Genomic DNA, 7,540 nt, shown 5'->3' with positions numbered 1-7,540 from the left:
ACTAAAGACTAAAAAGAGGAAATAACAGGATTTGCTTGTTATTATTTAATTTATTATTATTGCTCTGCTGAGGAAGGAAGCAGTGAAACATCTTTCAATAAAACAAATTCAGCCCTTTGTTTTGCATGGAAGATGACTTTTTGTTCTTGATACATCCAAATTTGTCTTCGTCCCTGATGAGTAGGATTCTTGCAGTTGTCAATCTGCTATAGGGAGCCTTTCATGACCAGCCTACTCTTTTTTTCCTCTTTGTAAACCTTTGTAAACAGAGGTTATCACTCTGTCCCCCAAGTCCTCCACAAGCTTCACGAGTCTCCACCAGGCCCTCCAAGAGTCCTCTTCCCTGAGTTCCCTTGGTGTGTTCATCTTTGTTAGTTTTTCCAATTAGAATTTTGCCCCACTAAATCATTGGAACTCATGGCTTACTGCCCATTCTGGCAGCTCTGAGTCTTGCTCCTCCGCCTTATGTTCCAAACAGAGCACAAGGAAGGGGGAATTGACCTCCTTGCTTTCTTTTCTTCAACATTTTATTTTCATTGATATACAGCTAAAGATATACAAAAGTTTACACCCTAAACCAAGTATCTTTTGACAACATACCAGAACAAAAGAAAAGAAAATCTAATCTAAACAGAAACAGGAGCAAAGGAAAGAGAGATGAAGAAGAAAAACAGAAGAAAGAAAAAGTAAAGGGAAAAACGAAGACTTCTGACTCTCTGTCAGCTAAATACAGTAACTTGTTCAAAGTATTCACTCAAATCGACACCCAACTATTCTGTTTTCTACAAGCCAATGTTTTTTCAATCTTCAGTTCCAGATATTGCAAGTTCATTTTCTTTTTCATGCAAAAAGTCCATGAGAAGTTTCCAGTCCTTAATAAATGTCAATATGTTTCAGGCAGCCCTCTAAGAAAATCCAGGGCTGCAATACTTCATTGGTACTCTTTTGCTATCATCTGCCAGCACCTTACTCATTCCTGAAATCTTTAATCCAGCCTCCATGGTGGATTCCTGAAGTCCGGAAGAGGATAAAGAAGAATGGATTAGGTACTGCTCTGGACTGATGGGCCCTTAATTCCTGGGCAGTCGCTTTGCCAATATTTTTGGCTTAAACGTCAATTGTTCCATTTGTCACTTCAGCTCATGCCACCAGAAACAGCTTGCTTGTTGCTTGGGTTAACTTCCTGTTTAAAACAGCAGAGACAGAGCAGATTTGGTGTTATCTCCTGGAAGGACATTTCCTCGGTCAAATGTTATCAGACAGAGACCGTTGGATATTGCTGTTGATTAATATATCCTGTGGCAACATTATTATTATTATTTAAACCCATTACAAACGAGTCATATGCCAGTGAACTAAAGTTAAATGAACATGTTTAATTACTTGTTCTTTCTCAATTTCAGTTTAGATAGGATTTATGCCCCATTGGATGAAATGACTACAAAAGCTGGCCTCCATGGGGTGTAAGTCTCAGATGTTTTGAACAGTAGCAACAGGAGTAGTATTTCATCCTTAAAAATACATAGGGTGTGTTTGTATGACTCTGTCCAGACTAGGACCTGCCAGTTCCACATCCTGCTGATACAGGTGCGCTAAATGTTAAGACACAAATATTTCTGTGCATAACATCAAATCGCACATGTAACCTTTTCTGTTACACAGCATGACCGAGCCACCATGCCAGAGACAGCCATGGAAACTATCATCAACTGCACTGGAATAAAAACAAGCTGCAGGGTTTTATTTCATTTTTTAACAGAGGCATGGTAAAATCCCCAACTGTAAATTTTGAGAGAAAAGCCCTGTTGCTCTGTTATTTGGTCCACATGATGGAATTCTGGCTCACTGCGAGTCACTGAGAATGAGCTCTGTTGCATTTCCTCCTCTCAGGAAAAGTTAAATATCTGTATTTCAAACTTTTTCTATTCCTAATTTGCCTGGTTTTGTTCTCTCTTTCCTGGCCTTGAAGGACCAGGTGCGCAGCCTGGGAGTCATTTTGGACTCAATTCTGTGTCCAGGGCAGCTGTCTACCAGCTCCATCTGATACGCAGGCTGAGACCCTACCTGCCCATGGACTGTCTTGTCAGAGTGGTGCATGCACTGGTTATCTCTCGCTTGGACTACTGCAATGCGCTCTATGTGGGGCTACCTTTGAAGGTGACCCAGAAACTACAACTAATCCAGAATGCGGCAGCTAGACTGGTGACTGGGGGCGGCCGCCTAGACCATATAACACCGGTCTTGAAAGACCTACACTGGCTCCCAGTACGTTTCTGAGCACAGTTAAAAGTGTTGGTGCTGACCTTGAAAGCCCTAAACGGCCTCGGTCCAGTATACCTGAAGGATCGTCTCCACCTCCATTGTTCTGCCCGGACACTGAGGTCCAGCGCTGAGGGCCTTCTGGCGGTTCCCTTACTACGAGAAGCCAAGTTACAGGGAACCAGGCAGAGGGCCTTCTCGGTATTGGCACCCATCCTGTGGAACGCCCTCCCATCAGATGTCAAAGAGAAAAATAACTACCAAACTTTTAGAAGGCATCTGAAGGCAGCCCTGTTTAGGGAAGCTTTTAATGCTTAATAGGTTATTGTATTTTAGTGTTTTGTTGGAAGCTGCACAGTGTGGCTGGGGAAACCCAGCCAGATGGGTGGGGTATAAATAATAAATTATTATTATTATTATTATTATTATTATTATTATTATTATTATTTATAACTTAAGGAAGGAATTTTAAAATTTATTTTTATTTTGTTTGGACTATGGCAGACCAACATGGCGACCTACCTGTAACTATTCACATCTCTTGTTTGCCCTGTTGCGATTGGGCATCCCACACAGCTTGCAAAATCCCTAGAAATCCCTCCACTTCCATTTCTCTCAAATTACATAAACTGTTGATCCATGCTATGTTTCCAAGAGCTTTTCAAAAAAAATCAGCCAATCAACATGTAGATATACTTGAAAATCTGGCACTGCTACTCTGCCTTCTTTTTCATGTCCCCTGAGTTTATTCTCTCAAACAAAATGATTCATTTTTCTCTGCCAACCCTTTGTGTCTTTCCTGAAACTGCAGAAGGGTTATGCTACAAATGATAGATTTAGGACAGACCATTGGGAGAAATCTTCCATCTTGCTCCTTAGCTGATCCTAATCATATCTTTTAAAATCTTCATTAAAATGAGTAAAGCAGTTGCTTTGTCAAAATGTCTATATTAGGCAAAATTGCGTATAAATGTGTTCATTAGGAGAAATTTGCACTAAGATACTGAGGAAAATTCTGGAATACCTTGTGGTTTTTTGTTTTAAATTCCAAACTCATTTGGAAACGTGGAAAATGAAATTGTGAGTGGAAAAATGAGAAACTGGAAAGGGCAGATGTGCCCACTCATAATCCCAGGGGAGTACCGTATTTTTCGCACAATAGGGCGCACCGGACCATAGGGCGCACCCAGTTTTTTTGGGGGGGGAAATAAAGGAGAAAAAATTATTTTCCCCCCAGGCGCGGGGCTGGGGCGGGGGAAGCTCGAGCTTCCCCCGACCCCAACCCCCAAACAGGCAGCTCTCTGCAAGCCGTGGGAGCGCTCCCGCTGCTTGCGGAGAGGTCCGCGAAGCCTGGGCGCGCTGATTTCAGCGCGCGCAGGCTTCGGCATGCAGGCAAGTCTTCGCAAGCAGTGGGAGCCCAGCGCTGGGCTCCCGCTGCTTGCGGAGAGGTGTGCAAAGCCTGGAGAGCGTGAGGGGTCGGTGCGCACTGACCCCTCTCACTCTCCAGGCTTCAGCAAAAGCCTGCATTCGCACCATAGGACGCACACACATTTCCCCTTCATTTTTGGAGGGGAAAAAGTGCGTCCTATGGTGCGAAAAATACGGTATATATTGTAGAAATGTAGGCTACTATACTAAGTTTTTGGGGACGCGGGTGGCGCTGTGGGTAAAAGCCTCAGCGCCTAGGGCTTGCCGATCGAAAGGTCAGCGGTTCGAATCCCCGCGGCGGGGTGCGCTCCCGTTGCTCGGTCCTAGCGCCTGCCAACCTAGCAGTTCGATAGCACCTCCGGGTGCAAGTAGATAAATAGGGACCGCTTACTAGCGGGAAGGTAAACGGCGTTTCCGTGTGCTGCGCTGGCTCGCCAGATGCAGCTTTGTCACGCTGGCCACGTGACCCGGAAGTGTCTCCAGACAGCGCTGGCCCCTGGCCTCTTAAGCGAGATGGGCGCACAACCCTAGAGTCTGTCAAGACTGGCCCGTACGGGCAGGGGTACCTTTACCTTTACCTTTTATACTAAGTTTAGTTCCCACTTAGTTCCCATTGATTTCAAAGGGATTTAAGCCATGATTAATTTGTCTCATTAATTTTAATGGCAGCTAAATTAAGCTAAATAGACCCAGTCTGTTTTCTGTAACATGTAGTTTGGGCATGTTCAAATCCGTATGGAAGAGAAAACCAGGAAAAGGGTACAGATTCAGGTCGTGAGATCTCTGCTGTTTTAGTGGAAGCTGTGCATTGCTGCTTTGGGTTTACAGTGCACAAGTGGGACTTATACACAAGGGATTCTAAGAGAACAAAGGCGATGAGTGGAGAATATATTTCCCAAGACTCTGACAGTTCCTCCTATGATGTCAATCCATGTTTGTTCGCTCAAAACTTCTCCTTTTTGAAAGCACCTTTCTGCTTTTGCATTACGCCACAGTAACCGCAGGATATAAGCAAGCCCTCTCAACTCTCTGTGCAATCGAAAGGGAGATCTAGTCATGTTCATGTGTGTGAACTGTCTCCGTCAAAATTTCCTCCCTCCTGCATTGAAACTCAGAATTTATTATAAATATTTCCATGCCATCTTTCAGGACATACCACATCATGTGTAAATAACACATTTGAATTAAATCATCTCATTCCAATGAATACAGTGGTACCTTGGGTTAAGTACTTAATTCGTTCCGGAGGTCTGTTCTTAACCTGAAACTGTTCTTAACCTGAAGCACCACTTTAGCTAATGGGGCCTCCTGCTGCTTCCGCCCCACTGGAGCACAATTTCTGTTCTCATCCTGAAGCAAAGTTCTTAACCCGAGGTACTATTTCTGGGTTAGCAGAGTCTGTAACCTGAAGCGTCTGTAACCCGAGGTACCACTGCAAATCATCTCATTCCCATAAATTGGGTCCCCCTCACGGAGAGCACGTGTTGCGGTGAGATCATCAGGACTGGCCTCACTGTGTTGGTGGGAGCGATTGGATAGCCGCAACAACCCGATTGGTGGTCCCTCGGTTGCTCGCCAGATCTGGCCAATGGGGAATTTTGTGTATTAACCAAGGGACCTTTATATACCACTGCACGTTGCGTAGAGCTTTCTCTTTTGCTTTGTGCGCCGGATCACCCACCCACTCTCCCTATATTTAGGGTTCATTATCACCTTGCTGTGCCGTCGTGGGTCGTCTGCTTTTGGGACAGGGGCCCGGTAGGAATTTTCCCATTTGGCAGATTGGCTGGTGCCACTTGGGTTTCGCCTGCCGCGTAGCAAATTGTCACAACTTGGTAAGATTTGGCGGTTAGGCATTGGTTCAAGGTGGAGGCGAGGGGAGGTTGTCACACCTGCCCCTCCCAATATGTGACAGGGAATTCCATTAAAGGAATCCAGGGGCTCGCCATGCTTTTGTCCGATCCCCTTCCAGGGGTTAGGGCAGGCTTCCTCAACCTCGGCCCTCCAGATGTTTCCTCCAATTTGTCTAATTTGTTTTTCTGCTGTTTTTCACTGCTGTTTTTGTTTTATGTCATGATTATGTCCCTCTCTCCCCATTTATTATGTTAATTGTCATTACCTTGGGAACTGTTCTTGAAGGGTGGTGTAGAATTTTTCAAACAAATGAATTTGGGGGCCACTGTGTGGTTCCCAGTGTGCCACGATAAGGCAATCAAATCACCTCAAATCGCAGAGGAGGCTGCCCACTGTGTCTCTGCATGATGCTTTGCTCTGGCCCTGCAGTGCCTCCACTCAGCTTTATCCCTGCATCTGGTGCGATGAATCGGTCACTCATTCCCCTAAGCAAAACCACAGGAAAATTGCTTGTCCTCAGGCAAGTCGGCTTGTTGCATCTCTGCTTGGATAACTGCCTGGGCTGTGTCTCCCTTCTGATGCAGAAACACAGAGACTGGGTTTCTCTGAGAGAGGTTCTTTCCAACCTCACTCTTACAGTGCCACACTCTAAAAGCACCGTATTTTTTGCTCTATAAGACGCACCAGACCACAAGACGCACCTAGTTTTTGGAGGAGCAAAACAAGAAAAAAAATATTCTGAATCTCAGAAGCCAGAACAGGAAGAGGGATCGCTGTGCAGTGAAAGCAGCAATCCCTCTTGCTGTTCTGGCTTCTGGGATAGCTGCGCAGCCTGCATTCACTCCATAAGATGCACACACATTTCCCCTTACTTTTTAGGAGGGAAAAAGTGAGTCTTATAGAGCAAAAAATACGGTAAACTTTTGGGCCCACAAGGTTGAGTTGTGCCACCAGTTTTAATTCAGAAAAAAGTATTTCTCTGCTATCTGAAGTTTAGGAAACAGACAAGAGTGGGAAGTCCAGTTATATGTTGAAACTGACTCACTGAGGCTGCAACTCCCTTGCAATTTCCTCGGAAACTGGTTTCTCTGCTTTGTAACAAGCCTTCTCTTTCTACCAAAACTTCCCTGTGACGAGAGGAATTTCCTTCAGTCAGTAAACAGTGGATCCAGTCTCCGTGATCCGCTTTGGAGAATACGATCCAGTGTCCCCGGAGGCACTCCATCCAGTGGAACAATCCATTTGGCGAATAATGGCGTAGGAAGAAAATAAAATAAAAAAGCTTTGTGGGGAGGACAGCTGAATAGCTGCCAGTTTAGTCATCCAGCAAAAATCTAACCATTTCTCCACACAGCGAGCTGAGCGCCGCACCCTTGAGGGCTCTGAACTGACAGGGAGCCCTTTCATTTGTTTGCAGGGTTTCTTAGGCGATTAATTGCAACACTGTCAAACACAAATAAGAAAGGAATGTAGGTAGGCTTATATAAACTTTAAAAAACAACTGGCAGGAAAGCCCAGGGAGCTGTTACTCTAGAAACCCGGGTCTGGAACAAACCCAAAAGTTACTGATTCCAACTCCACACCCAAAGGCAGGAGACTGCATGTACTGGAGCATGATGCATTATCTCCTCCCATCATGTGCCCACAAAATGTTAACTCATTTCAGCGATGGCACAAACACAGAGCAGTGGTGAACAAATTGGCCCAGCTAGAAGGGTCTGTGATGTTTGCCCTCCATTTCAAAACACACACACACACTTTCGTTCCTCTCTGCCCGTGGCTCCAAAGAGCACGAGTTTGCTGCTACATATTCATTGGGAACATGATATTTGTCTGAATGTTAATTTGCTGGAGACGGTTTACAGCTTTAAATAGCATCTGTGAACTGCAGCATGTTTTTACTCCTTTCTTGCTGTGCTGTGGTCCCAACCCACCGCTTTTTGCTTTGGGGAGCTAGGTGCCACTGACAGATATCCTCTGGGCACAGACAGGAGGAGCT

The 7,540-nt window shown here is 45.1% G+C and overlaps 1 long non-coding RNA gene across 1 annotated transcript; it reads right to left on the bottom strand.

The window, feature by feature from the left end:
* Nucleotides 1-30: 30 nt before the first annotated feature.
* Nucleotides 31-6,934, bottom strand: LOC144327912 (uncharacterized). The gene is made up of 2 exons (XR_013393078.1): nt 6,587-6,934; nt 31-1,183 (listed from the first exon to the last, which is right to left on the bottom strand). It is a non-coding gene; the product is annotated as an uncharacterized LOC144327912 (long non-coding RNA).
* Between the last annotated feature and the right edge of the window lie 606 nt (nt 6,935-7,540).

Source organism: Podarcis muralis, chromosome 6 (genome assembly GCF_964188315.1).
Source record: "Podarcis muralis chromosome 6, rPodMur119.hap1.1, whole genome shotgun sequence".
In the NCBI taxonomy this organism is placed as follows: Eukaryota; Metazoa; Chordata; class Lepidosauria; order Squamata; family Lacertidae; genus Podarcis; species Podarcis muralis.
Note: the sequence above shows the minus strand (reverse complement) of the source record. Positions and strands in the feature narration are given on the sequence as shown.